General features: G+C 39.7%; 1 protein-coding gene and 1 non-coding gene across 3 annotated transcripts in view; both read left to right on the plus strand.

Annotated features, from left to right (window-relative positions):
* The window catches only part of KCNH1 (potassium voltage-gated channel subfamily H member 1), a 462,687-nt gene that overhangs the window by 62,223 nt on the left and 384,725 nt on the right, over positions 1 to 15,739 (plus strand). The window lies entirely within an intron of this gene.
* On the plus strand, positions 12,914 to 13,018 carry LOC122212548. The gene has a single exon (XR_006199217.1). It is a non-coding gene; the product is annotated as a U6 spliceosomal RNA (small nuclear RNA).

Here is a 15,739-nt window from a genome sequence, read left to right on the forward strand (position 1 = left end):
GTGGGAGGATGTTATTTGCAGGAAATACACACTAAAGCACTTACAGGGTGATGGGGCATCAGGCTGGCGATTTATTCTCAAATGCCTCAGGAAGAAAAGGTCTTTGAATTCCACTTAACTTTTCTGTAAGTTTGGGATTATTCCAAGACAAAAAAAATATGCTAAATATAAAAAATTGAAAAAAATCCTTTCGAATTATAATTTTTTTAAACGTTTATTTATTTTTGAGACAGAGAGAGACAAAGCATTAACGGGGGAGGGTCAGAGACAGAGGGAGACACAGAATCTGAAACAGGCTCCAGGCTCTGACCGGTCAGCACAGAGCCCGACGCGGGGCCTGAACTCACGGACCGCGAGATCGTGACCTGAGCCGAAGTCGGCCACTTAACCGACTGAGCCACCCAGGCGCCCCTCGAATTATAATTTTTAATTTACAAATTATAATTCTGAACATGAATAGAAAATCACAAATCAGTTTTGGCCAACTAACCTGAAGCCACTTTAAGAGCACTGTTTATGTAAGACATCCCCATTGTTCTAGTGAAATGGCAGATAAAACGCAAGAAATGTTTTGCCTTGTAATTGATATATAAGCACAAAATCCCATATAGCGAGGGGAGAAACCTACATCCATATGAATACTGAATACTCAGTACCGAGGTCTGAAGTAGACTGCTGAGCACAGAGTAGATTTCTTACATCATTAGAGCAGAAAAAAGCATGTGTTCTGCCTACTAAGACAGAACATCACAAGTGGTTGGATTGTTAATTAATTGATTGATTGATTGGTTCATCCTGGCTCTGCCATTTACTAGCTGTTAGACCTAGACAAGTCACTTAATCTTCCTATGTCTCAATTTCCTCATATGTTTAAGGATAATTACAGTGCCTACTTCATAGGTGCTCACAGGGTGAACTTTAAATGAATTAGTATATGTTCAGTCCATAGAATACTGCCTGGCATGAAATAATGCTACCTGAAAGTATTAAATGCTACCTGTTGTTGTCATTGTTATTAACTCATTCATCAACAGTACAATCTGCATTTTTCACTGTTAGTGATGGTAATGTCATGGTATGTCACTCCCTACAGGAAAGTGACAGAAACTTTCCCTGTTGTGGAAATTTCTTATACCAGCCCCAACCCCCTCCCCTGCACCCCCACCCAGACTGTGTCCCTCTGGACCCTTCTTAATGGCAGAGTGTCAGTAGCCACCATGGCCTGACCTCAGCCTAGAACCCCACTGGCTGAGCTGGGAGCCCTTAGCCAGCATATCTAGAACATATTTTACATTTTCTGGCAAATGGTTCATTGTTTCCTTTCATGTGACTCTGCCTTTAGGATGTTTGCCTCTTTACCTCCTTGTAGAACTAATCAAACTGTCTAGAACTACTGACCAAACTCCACCTCCTCTGTGTCCCGCAAAGCTCCCCTGTTCACCTCGGTCCATTTTGAAGTCAACACAGAATCTTCAATACATTTGAAACTGATATACTGTTGCATTTTTATTTGACATTTTATGTTTTCAATAACTATTCAGTGCTTAGGCCCCAAAATTCTATGATTATGAGCATACGATTATGAGCCTTGACAGAGGAGGGTTTCCATAATTTTTTTAAGGATCATGTGTAAAATTTTAAGCTTTTATTATTGTTATCAGTCAGTAGTGAGACTTCAGTTCTTGTTTGCTTGCATCTATTTGTGGGACTCATTTAGGCAACTAACTCCCTTATGGTCTGTGAGTCATTTATTTATGCATTTTACTGCTGTGTCACTGTGACGAGCAGATGGCAGTAGATATCTCTGGACTTGATTTAAGGACTTGAATTTCCCTTGCATTTATGGATTGCCACTTTTAATGCTGCCATCCCCTTCAAAGTTGCTTGCTGGAGAGCATCTGAGAATGTACAGTAAACACCTGTGTTTGCTTTACCTCGTCTAGCACAGATGCCTAAGTGTGGACACCAGTGGAGAGAATAGGAGTTTCAGAGTCAGTCGACTACAGATGCATTTAACACTTGGCTCTTCAAGAAGGTAGATCATAATAGCTGATGAGTTTGGGCAAATTTCTTCATCAAAGAATAGTGAGTGGCATTGACTGTTGACTCCCCAGAAGGCCACCAGAAAAACAAAAGAAAACAAAACAAAACCTATTGATCAAACAAATCTTTTTGTATTGGATTTGCTGTAGAAAGGGGGAGCATCATTTTGACAGAGAGTAATATCTCAGGAGAAGTCAGGGGAGGATACTTATAGGATTTAGATAGGTTGGATAGCTTGTAATGTGGAGAACTAGTTGAGGAGGGGGAGAAACTGTGACATAACAATACTGGGTTGGTGGCCCGAATGAGACAAGCATGCAGCTAATGTTGGAATTAACCTATTTTAGTTGGTTCACAGTCTTATTTTCCACAGGCAAGCAGGTCATTTTTCTTCTTTTCAGAGGGACAGGAAGGTGTGCCTAGTTCTAGGACTGCTTAACATAGGTTTAGGAAATGTGTTAGTTTTAGTCCTTAGTGATCAAATTATGTTGTTGGATTATCGTATTACAAAGAATACCATATATAAATGAGAGTGGCACTGAGTAAGTGCTCATTATAGTGTTTCTTTTCTCTCCTAGCCCAGCCACTCCCCAACCCTTCCACCTCTGTTTATCTATATGGGGACCTCCTCTTCTTGGTAACACCATCTAGATCAGTGGTGTGCCATAGTAATTAATAGTTCTCAAAAAAGTTTATTGATGGATGACTGCGTGGCTCAGTCAGTTAAGAATCTGACTTCAGCTCAGGTCATGATCTTATGGTTTGTGAGTTTGAGCCCCGCATCCAGCTCTCTGCTGCCAGCACAGAGCCTGATTAAGATTCTCTGTCCCCCACCCTCTCCATGTCCCTTGCTTATGCACGTGCTTTCTCTCTCAAAATAAATAAACATTAAAAAAAGTTTATTGAATGAATAAATAAAAGTCAAAAGATAAAACTTTAAAAATCAAAATCAAAGTATTTGCAGAATTTTAATAATAGTTTAAACCCGTGAAACTGGATTTCTTCCAAGCATAATTAATTTATTTATTGCCTTACTAAATGCAAATTTCTCATTAACTCATTAAAGTTCTGGAAACCTAAAAACCTAAGGGAAAGCACTTAGATTTTGATTCCAAATATTTAGTTAAATTATTCAACTTCATTAGCTCTCATAGGGAAAAGTTATCCAAATTAGTTAAGAGTCATTATCTAAAGATGTTCTAAAGATGCTACAACATCAGAATAAAGTGAGAGGACTGAATATTAGGTTCCTTTTAGCATCTTTTTCGTTTTTGAACTGGTAGGCTTTGTTTTTTATCACTTTCATTAGGAAACAATTTCAGTTACTTCTGAATCAGTTTGCACCTACTTTTATTGATAAAGTACAATAAATTGTACAATTGTAAAGGTCTTACATCCCATAATGTTCCATTTTCCCACAGCACTTGCCTGATTTCTCTGTCTCTGTTTCCCTGTCGTCGTCGTCTTCTTCTTCTTCTTCTTCTTCTTCTTCTTCTTCTTCTTCTTCTTCTTCTTCTTCTTCTTCTTCTTCTTCTTCTCTCTCTCTCACACACACACACACACATACACACGGAGGATCCCAGACATCAAATGGGAATGACATTATATCAGCAGTTCCCTGATCACTAGAGCCTCTCAGAACTTTTAAAGGTACATGTATCAGAATACTTTCTCTCCTCACCAACCCCTAGGAGATTCTGACTCAGTTAAGGCTAAGCTGAGCACTTAGGAATCTATTCTTTTAAAAAGCATCCCAGGTGGGGCGCCTGAGTGTCTTGGTCGGTTAAGTGTCCGACTTCGGCTCAGGTCACGATCTCGCGGTCGGTGGGTTCGAGCCCCGCGTCGGGCTCTGTGCTGACAGCTCAGAGCCTGGAGCCTGTTTCAGATTCTGTGTCTCCCTCTCTCTGTGACCCTCCCCCGTTCATGCTCTGTCTCTCTCTGTCCCAAAAATAAATAAATGTTAAAAAAAAATTAAAAAAAAAAAAAGCATCTCAGGAGATTCTGGGGATCAAACAGGTTTGAGAATCAACCCCTGAGCAATATGGCCTTAAGAACATTCACAACTCCTGCTTTCAGAGGATCCCTGCATTCTCTGACAGTCATTCATGCACATCGGGTGCAATTGCTTGGATGTCTGCCTTTTCTGCCACCATTCTAGTTTCAGTGGACGCAAGCAGGGCACATCTGGTTACAGGCATGCTTCATTAGCTGCAAGGTTAACACAACTGTGACTTTTTTTTTTCTTTTGGAGGTCCATCAAAAGGACAAGATGAACAGGAAAAGGAAATTGAATATAGTAAAATTCTATTCTTCTTTTAAGAAACTGGAGCCCCCTTTATTCCTTTGTGTGCACAAGGTATATCAGCTGACAATGGATCATGAAAACCTCAGGAAGAAATGTCTGAGTTTCTATAGAATTTAAAGCCCAGACTGATCTATTTTAGTTTTGAGGCAGGTGCTAATTCTTGTGGCTAAGGCAGGCCTCTCTCACTCTTTCATGTGGTGTTGGACTAATAATAGCTACCATTTATTGGCAGCTGCTATGTTCTGAGAACAAGTTCAGTACTTTCTCTACTTTGTTTCATTTAATCTTAACAGCAACACTGTCTTCCTCATATTACAGAAGAAGAAACTGAGGCTGGGAAAGATCAAATAATTTACCCACGGTTAGAAACCATGTAAATCGCACAGCCAGCTGGACACCCAGGTTTTTTAGCTCCAAACCTGTATCCGGAAAGTATTACAGGATAGTGATTACAACTGTGGGCTTTGATCCTTCCTGCCTGGGTTCAGCCTCAGCTGTGTAACCTTGGGCAACTTGTGGAACCCCTCTGTGCCTCAGTTTCCTCATCTGAAAATAAGGTTCTTAACCCATTAAATGGGCAAAAGATCTTGGCAGATGGCAAATAACCTTATAAAAAGACACTCAACATTGTATGTCATTAGGGAATTGCAAATGAAAACAACAACGGCATACCATTACGTACATATTAGAATCTCTGTGATATCTACCTCCCACCTCTTTTCCAGTATGCAACTTGGACTATACTGCAATGAATTTCAGCTGTTTGATATCCCAGTGATTGTAGGTTCTTAGCCCTACAGTTGACTTTGAGTTTGAAATGTATCCTTTCTGGTCTATCAAACTTCATTGAGTTTATCTATAACCCAACTTCACAGTCTGATATGAATTCTAGATTTCAAATAACCTTTAATCTCTTAGGGGACAGAATTACAAATATTCCACTAAAGTTAATTACTTTTTCTAGAATGGTATACATATATGTGTGTGTATGTGTGTACCTGTGCATGTGTGTGTGTATTAAAGATAGGTATTGTTTTATGTTCCTATGAATTCTACAGATATTTAATTAAAATATGTAGACACTGAATATCCTCAAAACAGAATCACTTTTTTATGAGTGCTTAAAAGATTGAAATGTTTACATATAGATCTTCTGGAGAAAGGACAAAGACACGGTTTTAACAACAGAAAAAGAATCTATTGGTTTGCATTTTTAGATATGATAATTATGATAATATTAGTGCATGAAAATTAACGCATGAAAGCTATTTCAAACTAAAAAAATCTAGGGGAAATGTATGTATAAAATATGATATTATCAGTGATTATTCTAATAATACGCTGAAAACACATGTGTACTTCTTACAAGTAAACTCTAAATCATAGTTTTTCACTGGTGCTCTTGATTTATGGATCCTTGGAGTTCTCAAACATGAATCTTAATCTTTCAAGGTGGCCTAGAGGATGCATTTGGCTTATCAATGTTGATGGTGTGGAAAATTCTCAAAGGGGAGAACCCTGCCTTTCTGGATAGTTTATCAATAGGCCAGTGAATGTTTGACCCTTTTATTGAGTCAATCTATTGTGTTGATTAGTCCAGCTTCACAGGGAACCAAAAGGCTTATGAGACAGTGTTAATAAAATACTTTTATTCCTTAGAAGAGAGGCACTTCACAAAAATGAAATGTATACATCTTAAACAATTTAAAATTTTCTGGAATACCAGAAGTTTACTTTACCTTGAGTATGTTGCTCATAATAGGCTTTGTATTTTTATGATAAGGGAGGGAGTACTTTGCAGGGCCAGGTATGATGCCATTCTCTAAAATGAGAAAATTACAGGGCACCTGGGTGGCTAAGTCGGTTAAGCGTCTGACTTTGGCTCAGGTCATGATCTCACGGTTTGTGGGTTCAAGCCCCACATCAGGCTCTGTGCTGACAGCTCGGATCCTGGAGCCTGCTTCAGATTCTGTGTCTCCCTCTCTCTCTGCCCCTCTCCTTCTCATGATCTGTCTCTCAAAAATAAATAAACGTTAAAAAATTTTTTTTAATGAGAAAATTAAGATCCCAGGTAGTCAAGTGACTTTTCGATAGCCAACATGAAATGTCTTTCTGCCTGATCGAACTGCTCTCATTCTACTTCCTATAAAGGTATGAATATCCCCTAACTTCTCTAATTTTTCATTACCATCACCACCTGGTCTCACTGCCTCCAGGCTTAGGCCATTTAATATATTCTCTTCATTGCATCTGAAATGATCTTTCCATAAAATGCATTTCTAATCCTATGACTCCTATCTTTAAAATTCTTTGTGGCTTTCTGTTGCTTTTTGATAGAGTAAACCTTTAACTGGGCCAACAAGGTCTGACATAATCACCTCATTAACACATCTCTACCCACATCTCTCACACTGTTGTATTAAGCTGCACCACCTCTTGTCCTTCTATTTCTCTAGCCTGTAATGCTCCCCACACCAACTGATTCTTAGAACGGGTAATTCCTTCAGGTCTCTACTGAGATCTTTCCTCTCCCCATACCCTATACTCTGTTCTTACTCTCCTGACCCATTCTCCCAATTCTACATTGGAAAAGTTCTGGGACCCCTGATGGTAAAGCACATTCACTCCTTGAGCTTTCTGGGGGGTGTTGGCAAGTAGGGGACAGGAAGGCCCTTGGAAGGAACAATCCTGCACTGGTTAGAGTTGCAAGTTAGAGTTGCAAGTTAGTCACTCAAAGTATAGCAAGTAAGAAAGGTTAAAAAACGTTACAGTGATCTTTTCTGTCAGGTGATTTTTTTGTTTCAGTATGTTTTTCCTGCAAAAGAAACACATACCAACTTAATAATTATGGAAGCTTATATCTAATCGTTTGCACTGTTACTCAAATGTTGTCTGTTAACCCATAGCATTATGATCACCTGACATCAGATTGGAAATGAAGATTGACAAGATCCCCAGCTGATCTAAATGCACAATAAATTTTAACACACTGACAAGCTAAGCATAGGCTTGAAGTTAGATAAGTCTGGGCCCTAGAGTAACACTTTCCAATAGAACTTTCTGTGATGATAGAAATGTTCCATATCTGTACTGCTCAAAACATTAGCTGTTAACCACATGGGTCTATTGAGCACAAGAAATGTGGCTAGTGCCTGAAGAAGGCCCCCTTGAGTATTTAGCAAAGTACTGGATTGGCACATATGTATGAGGAAATTATCCAGATTGGGAAAGAACCATCCAAGAAGATTAAACTATAGAATAGGAGAATAGGAGTGCCTGTTCCTACAAACTCAGTGCTTTATACAGTGTGGTAAATATTAAGTGTTTAGCTTTTGTTATCGTTGGTGTTGTTGAATCCTTCTACCCTTAAGAAAGTTACTGTTATTAATCCTCATTTATAGATGAAAACAGAGGCACAGAGAAGTTGAATAACTTGCCTAAGATCATACAGCCAGTATGGGGTAGAGCTGGGTCTCAAATTGGTTCTACTTGACTTCAAAGCTCATATTTTCAACCACAAAGCTGACCTAACTCCAATAGGAGAGATTATATATATTTCTTCTCCTTTGCTCTTCAGTTCTGCACTAGCTCCAGATCGACTGGGTCTTAGTGTAAGCGGATCTTCAAAAAGTGTTTGTGGTTGATAAGAAAGATGGTCCTTTCATAAACCATTTCTGGAAAATGCCAATATTCCCTAGGAAGCAGCTCACATATTTCTGATTTTCCCCTGCACTAATATTAACATGATTTCTTAAATGCTGACAATATGTGGGAAGGTAATTTGAGACTTTCCCTCTCTGCTAGAAACTAGAAGTATGAAACAATGACTTGGTGATCTGAACAGCTGCCTGGCCTTTCTCTCCATCCCTTTGTCAATCACAGTTCTGCTCTCTGACCTGGGTTAATTAGTTTATTTTTAATGCCCCCATGTAAAATACTTGTCCCCATTAGAAAATGCTCTGTAATTTGCAACTTGGATTGCCTTCCCAACCCCAACTGAGCACTTGACTGCCTTTTTTCACGTCATTCCCTAACCTCTAGACACAGCTATCTTGCCATGCCAGTCACCTCAGTGACTCTATCATCTCCAAGGCCAAGTAGAAACTCTTTATTTTTGGTTTATGTAACCCATATGTCAGCTGTAGATCTATTACCCACTGACACCTAAATAAAGTCACCTCAGTCCTAGGAAAGTCTAGTAATTCTCTCCACGATTTCTGTGTCTGCATCGTTTGCATGAATACTCCTACTGCTGGGCTCAGGTTTTAGTGGGTAGTGCCTCCACAGCAACTCAAATATGTAATTCTGCTTGTTTTTAAGTTCTATACACATTTAAGGAGCTCCCTAGAATTTGACCATAAAATTAGCTGACACAAAGCTAATTTTGGAAAGATTTATACTGCATCAATGCAAATGACTTCAAATTGAACATTAGCCATTCCTTTTTTGAAATGCCTTTTAGCTACTCCAACATTACTGGCCTTTTACCCTACATGGTCTCCAACTACACATCATATCCCTGATTCTTCTCTTACCCTCCCTTTTTAGAAGTTAAAACATATATTTTTTTCTTTGCTTTAGGAAGATCACTCTAGCCACTTTCTAAAATATTTACCATGGTGCCCGCTGACATTCACACTCTTTGGTCTGTCATAAGCAGCAGTCCAAGTATTGGCTCAAAAAATTATAGTAACCTCCCTAAGAAAAATTCTGGTGCCAACTGTTAAGATAATACATTTTTCACTTCCATTGACCTAATTTTTGCTCACCTTTCCATCCTCATCTCCCCACTAGTGCAAGCGCTATTTCTGCTGTCAACACATTATGTTTTTCCTCATTTCCATATTTTAAAAAGTAGTCACTGCTTCTGCCTGGAACTCCCTTCCATCCTCCCATAAAAGGAAATATATTTTTTAAAGGGAAAGTCATGCCTCTTGTACAATATAAAATTTGAAAAAAATTAAAGATTTTATTCAGCTCATTAATTAATCTAGGAGTTAGTAAGATGCTACAACAGGTTCAAAGGAGAGTCCAGAGAGCAGAAACTTATATGGGCCATACAGGCCATTAGGAATATTGAGAAGAATTTGCTTCATAAACACTAAACTGTTTTATTCACATTGGTGGGGGAAAATCAACTGATGCTCCATCAGAAAAAAATTCATTTCTACATCTTTGGACAAAATTAATTTGCACTTCTGTAAGTTGTCTACAAATTACAGAGTTGTAAGTAGCTCAAAGGTCATGAAAGGCATGAAGACCCCCGTAGAACTGGATATCTTTGGAGGACATGCTAAAAACGACTTGGTTTTCATTAAAGACGTCCTGTAATCCTTTTGGTCCATTTCCAAGGAATTCACAATTTTTCTTTATAGTCTCTTTCTCTCCCTCTACTATCTTCTGCTCCTCTCTTTCCCCATTTGGTTTACCTGTCTCTGGTTCCTTGTGGTCAACTCATTCCTTTCTACATACTCTCAACCCATGTATTTAATAACCTATCTATAGTTTGCTCAGGATCTGGATCGTTAGCTTGCTAGACAGTGGTTTTTATTAAAAAAAATTTTTTTTTAATGTTTATTTATTTTTGAGACAGAGGGAGACAGAGCACGACTGGGGGAGGGGCAGAGAGAGAGGGAGACACAGAATCCGAAACAGGCTCCAGGCTCTGAGCTGTCAACACAGAGCCTGACGCGGGGCTCGAACCCACGAACCGTGAGATTGTGACCTGAGCCAAAGTCGGATGCTTAACCAACTGAGCCACCCAGGTGCCCCGTAGACAATGGTTTTTAAAATAATTTATTTCTTGGGGCCCCTGGGTGGCTCTGTCGGTTCAGTGTACGACTTTGGCTTAGGTCATATCTTACAGCTTGTGAGTTCGAGCCCCACAGCTGACTCTGTGCTGACAGCTCAGAGCCTGGAGCCCGCTTGAGATTCTGTGTCTCCCTCTCTGCTCCTCTCCCACTCATGCTTTGTCTCTCTGTCTCTGTCTCTCTCTGTATCTGTCTCTCCCTCAAAAATAAATAAACATCTAAAAAAAGTCTTTAAAATAATTTATTTCTTTCTCCTTAGAAAAGAATCAGGAAACCACTGTTTGTGTGCTTGCGCTTCTGGTTACTCTAATGTTTCACTCAGCTGGGTTTGGAGGCTTGAACTACTTGAACTAGCTATAGGGTTTCTTAATATATTTTTTCCGTATCTTAGATTTCACTTTCTTCTTTATGATGTTGGAAGGTTGAGTGCAGTTCAAATATTGTCCTTAACAAAGAACGTAAGAACAAAAGGGACCTTGAGGAATTCCACATTTTCTGTCATTTGTTACATTTTTTATGCATACGTATTCTACAAATGGTGGTCCTCTGCTTTATATATTCTTTCACTTGTTCTAAGAGTAAGGTTTGGCTGCCTGCAGCAGTGTTCACAATTCTCAGAAAATTAAGGGAATTAGTCTTTGGCATTTGGCTCACAGGTTGATACAACTCTTTGGCTTTCATCTTTGGTCATTTCTGCATTTATGTCCTGAATGTGAACTATGTGGAGAGCTGTAGTGCTCTGGGTTCTTGATGTTCTTCTTCACTTTCTTCCTTCTTGGGATGATACATAAGAGTACTCTTAGAATTGTATTGGAAAAGTCAATACTTTATAGAGGTAAATTATATTAAGGCTTCTGATAATTCATTCTATATAGTTCTTACTGAAAGATACTTTACTGAGTAAATTATTAGGTGGCCACATAAGGGGCCTGTTGATGCTGAGATGGTATTTTTCAAAAAAGGAGGGCCAATGAGTAAACAAAGTGGCATTTGAAGAGCAGAGGTAAGTAGATCCCATGCTGGTGAAGAGAGAAATCTCGTGATAACAAGGTCATATATAATGCAAACAAACCAAAGCTATCCAAACGGTGTCACAATGATTCCCCAGTGACTTACAAGCACCATTGGGAGTTGAGTAACTCCACTGGATTTTCAATTCTGAATCATGCCTAGTGTTAATTTAAGTACAGAGAGTAAAGTCTTACACTGTTCTCCTGGCTGCTCTGGGTACAGTTGGACAATCATTTGTGTGGTTGAGGCTATAAAATCTGCTGCTCACAAAGCTGTAGGGATTGAGGCTCTCTGGCGTGGGTCAGCCGGGGAGGAGGGCTCTGCCTGGGGTAGGCACTGTAGTGGGTGGAAAGCCAGGCTGTGGCAGGCGGATCCAGCCTTAAGTATGTTGTCATGCAACAATGGGCACCCTCAAGGCCTCTGCCCACCGTTTCTCTTAAGGAACCTCTGTTATAGCTTCCTAGAAAGATTAGTGGGGAGTGGAGATTTTAGCTTCAAAGGTAAACCCCTAGGGTTCATGGCTTTTCTTTTTTCTCTTCTTGTGCAGCATCTTTCTGGTCACAAACCCCTGAACTGCAGGCAATTCCGTTGCACCAACCATTTTTAAACAGTAAAAGGGAATGGCAGGGCATAAAGACATGACTGAAAACAAACAAACAAACAAACAAACAAACAAACAAACAAACGTGTGCCAGACGTTGTTCACATTGCTTTACATTATTAATTTGCTCACTCCTCATCACACCTAAGTGAAGCAGATAATGTGTTATATGTTACAGATATATAGATTATATAAAATTATACACATACTGTTCTATATTACTTGGTTAATTTGCTCGCAAAGCAATAATTCATAAAAAAAGGCTCTTCTTGTTTTACACAACTTACAGTTATAGCTTGGTGGGGTTAGGGGGATGTGAGAGAGGGGAGTCCTTGTCTTTGTTTCATTGAATTAATTTCTGCCCTCTAGTCCAAAGTGTCTCCCCCTAACCCACTCCAACCTCTTTTAATTTCTGAGGGGAAAAATTCCATGTGTGAAGCTCAGCCATTCCTTTTGTAGCTGGCCATCCCCAGAAATATTGATTCAGCATTTGATACCATGATTGAAATCACACTGAACTTTCCAACTTTCATGCTAAACGTCTTGGTCTGCTGCTCTATTTGTTGATCTATCTGTGATCTTCACCAGCAATATAGCCATGGTAGCAGGTCCCTAGCTGGTTTTATGTGTCTCATAGTTGATGAAAATCTTTGGCTGACAGATGGTGATGATAGGAATCTTTTAGAATAGTTTTTGGGTTATTTGAGCTACCACTGTTCCTTTCAGAATAATAATAGCTAACACTTACATAGTGCGGCACTGTGCCAGGCTGTATTCTAATTGCTCTATGTATACTATCAAATTTTAATCCTCACAATAACCTATGCAAGCAAAATTAGTTTGACTTATTTCCTTCCTTCCAGCATTTTCTTCTAATTCCAAGTCTCATGTGGATGCAGTAAGTAGTGGGACTTAATATCACATGCTCACACTTGATTACAAGGGAGGCTGGCAAGGCAGGCCCTGGTCTTTGCCTTGGGAGTTGGGACTCATCATGAAGAAAGTGAACACAATATGGAAATGTGTTTAGAAGATTCCAGGACACCATAAATATAAATAATGCCACTACAGAGACAGAGGAGGAAAATCAGGAATGTGGCATCACAGAAACCAAGGGAAAAGTGTGTTTCAAATGCCACAGAGTGCTCACTTTGGCAGCACTTTAGTAAAGTTGGAACAACACAGAGAGGATTAGCATGGCCTCTATGCAAGGATGACACACAAATTCATGAAGCTTCCATATTTTTAAAACAAACAAGCAAACAAAAACACCAAATGCCACAAAGAGATAGAGTACTACAAAGAGTGAAAAATATTCATTGGCTCTAGTGATGTGGAGGTCACTGGTGACCTTAGGGAGAACTGTTTCAGCAGTGTCGGGAGGGGAAAGAAATGGATTGGATTGAGGAAAGAATAAGATTGGAGGAAATGGAAGTAGTGAGTTTAGGCAATTTGTTAAAGATCAGCAGTGAAGAAGGGGAGAAATCTAGGATAGCAGTTGATAGAGCGGGAAGTGGGATCAGGGATTAAAAAAAAATTTGTATGTGAAGGATTCAGTAGAGAGAAGATGATGAAGATATAGGATAGAAAAGATATAATCAATAATGGTAAGCTTCTGAGAAGGTGGCCAGGGATGGGATTCAGCACTATTTCAAAAGGTGGAATAGATGAGAGAATGGCAGCAATTCAGATGAAACTTCAGATGAAACTTCAGTCCCAGCCAACAAGCTTGATTGGTCTCATGAGAAGCCTTTAAATTAAACAGGTCTTTGTGATAGAAATTCAAAGGAACCCCCACGGTAGACTTTGTCTTTTGAGAAGTGGAGTCATTTACCATTGAAATTGGGAGAATGAGGGTGTGTTGGTTGAAGGAAGAAGGTTATAAATGGTGACGAATAGCAAGCAAGCTGACTCAGGTCGTACAGGGTAACTGCCAGGTCGTCCTGAGGGCTCCGGCAGGGTAGGAAATCATTAAGGTATAGATAGAAATGCGAATCTGGCCTTTTTCACAATTTCCTGCAGCATGGTTTAGCCAGCAAGATGCAGGCACAGAGGGAACAGATGATGTATTCATCCAGGGTTGGGTTTATGAAAAGACAGAGGGTAGAGGGGCAGGAGAGTTTAAGATGCTGGTGAGTTGGGGCACCTGGGTGGCTCAGTCGGTTATGCGTCCGACTTCGGCTCAGGTCATGATCTCACGGTCCGTGGGTTCGAGCCCCGCATTGGGGCTCTGTGCTGACAGCTCAGAGCCTGGAGCCTGTTTCAGATTCTGTGTCTCCCTCTCTCTCTGCCCCTCCCCTGTTCACGCTGTGTCTCTCTCTGTCTCAAAAATAAATAAACGTTAAAAAAAAAAATTAAAAAAAAAAAAAAAAGATGCTGGTGAGAGAGTTACCAAACGGATAGACCAGGTAATCTAAACTAGTAACATGGAAAGTAAACAGCATGGTAGTGGTGGTGGTAGTGTTAACTAATAGGGAGTTCAATGGCCTGAATGTCCTAAAGATACAGAAGATACAGAAGAATGTTTGTGGTGGGTAATGGTCGAATAGTCAAACTGGAAAGATAGAAGTTTAGGGTCAAAAGTAGATGTGGTAAGCAGCCTCTAAGAAAGTTCACAACGATCCCTGCCTCTGGGCATTTATACTCTTGTGCAATCCCCTCCCCTTGAGTGTGGGCTTAATTTTTAATAAACAGAATATGGCACAAATGATGGGGATGGGATGCAACTTCTGAGATTAGGTCACAAAAAGACTGTGGTTTCCATCTTGAGTATCCAGTCTTGTGCTCTCTTACTCCTCATTCTGAGTGTCTGCCATGTTGTGAGCTTCCCTAGAGAAGCACGTGGCAAAGACTAAAGGATGCTTCTGGCCTACAGCCAGTGAGGAACTGAATCTTTCCCAAAACCATGTGAGGGGGCTTAGAGGCAAATCCTCTGCCAGTTGAACCTTCAGATGAAACTTCAGTCCCAGCCAACAAGCTTGATTGGTCTCATGAGAAGCCTTATACCAAAGGTACCCGGCTAAGATCCCTGGATTCTTGACCCAAGTAAACTGTGAGATAATAAATATTGGTTGTTTTAAGCTTCTAAATTGTGAAGTAATTTGCTATGCAGCAGTAAGTAACTAAGCAGGGTTATCACAGTACTAATTAGATGCTATAATCTTTTGTTAGAGGAAATATAAGAACCTTTTCATAAAAGTCATGTTAGAATTGGATTAGAGTAACATTTTTGTTCCAATACCTAAAGACTGAGAGAGAGAGATATCAGGGAGTGGGGGAAGAACAGAGAGTGAGAGAGACAGTGGATCTGAAGCAGGCTCTGTGCTGACAGCAGAGTCCAATATGGGGCTTGAACTAACAAACCACAAGATCATGACCTGAGCCCAAGTAAGATGCTTAATTGACTGAGCCACCCAGGTGCCCCAGTTAACACTCTTCCAATTTATCTGTTAATGTCCTCATTATTTTTAGGAGTCAATATTTATTTAAGTTTACTAACACATTTTTACCAGTATCTCTGTTTGCCATCGTATCTTGTACTCCACCTCTCTCTTCAGCTCATTTTCTTTTCTGCTGTGGTATATTCTTAATCATTTCTTTCAGCAAATGTCTATCAGTTTTATCCTTTCTATATCTGAAAATGCCTTGTTTTATCCTCTTTTTATTTATTTATTTTAAAAAATGTGTGGTTTTTTTTTTTTTTTTTTTTTTTTTTTTTTGAGAGAGCATGCACATGAGAGAGGGAGGGGCAGGGACAGAGGGAGAGAGAATTCCAAGCAGATTCCACTCCCAGCATGGAGCCTGATATGGGGCTTGATCCCACAACCATCAGATCATGACCTGAGCTGAAATCAAGAGTCAGACACTTAACCAATGAGCCACCCTGGTGTCCCTATCCTTTTTTAAACATTAATAGTTCAGATGGATATGAAAATAATTCAAATATATAGAAATACTGAAAGACTTGTA

This window comes from Panthera leo, chromosome F3 (genome assembly GCF_018350215.1).
Source record: "Panthera leo isolate Ple1 chromosome F3, P.leo_Ple1_pat1.1, whole genome shotgun sequence".
NCBI classification, from domain to species: domain Eukaryota; kingdom Metazoa; phylum Chordata; class Mammalia; order Carnivora; family Felidae; genus Panthera; species Panthera leo.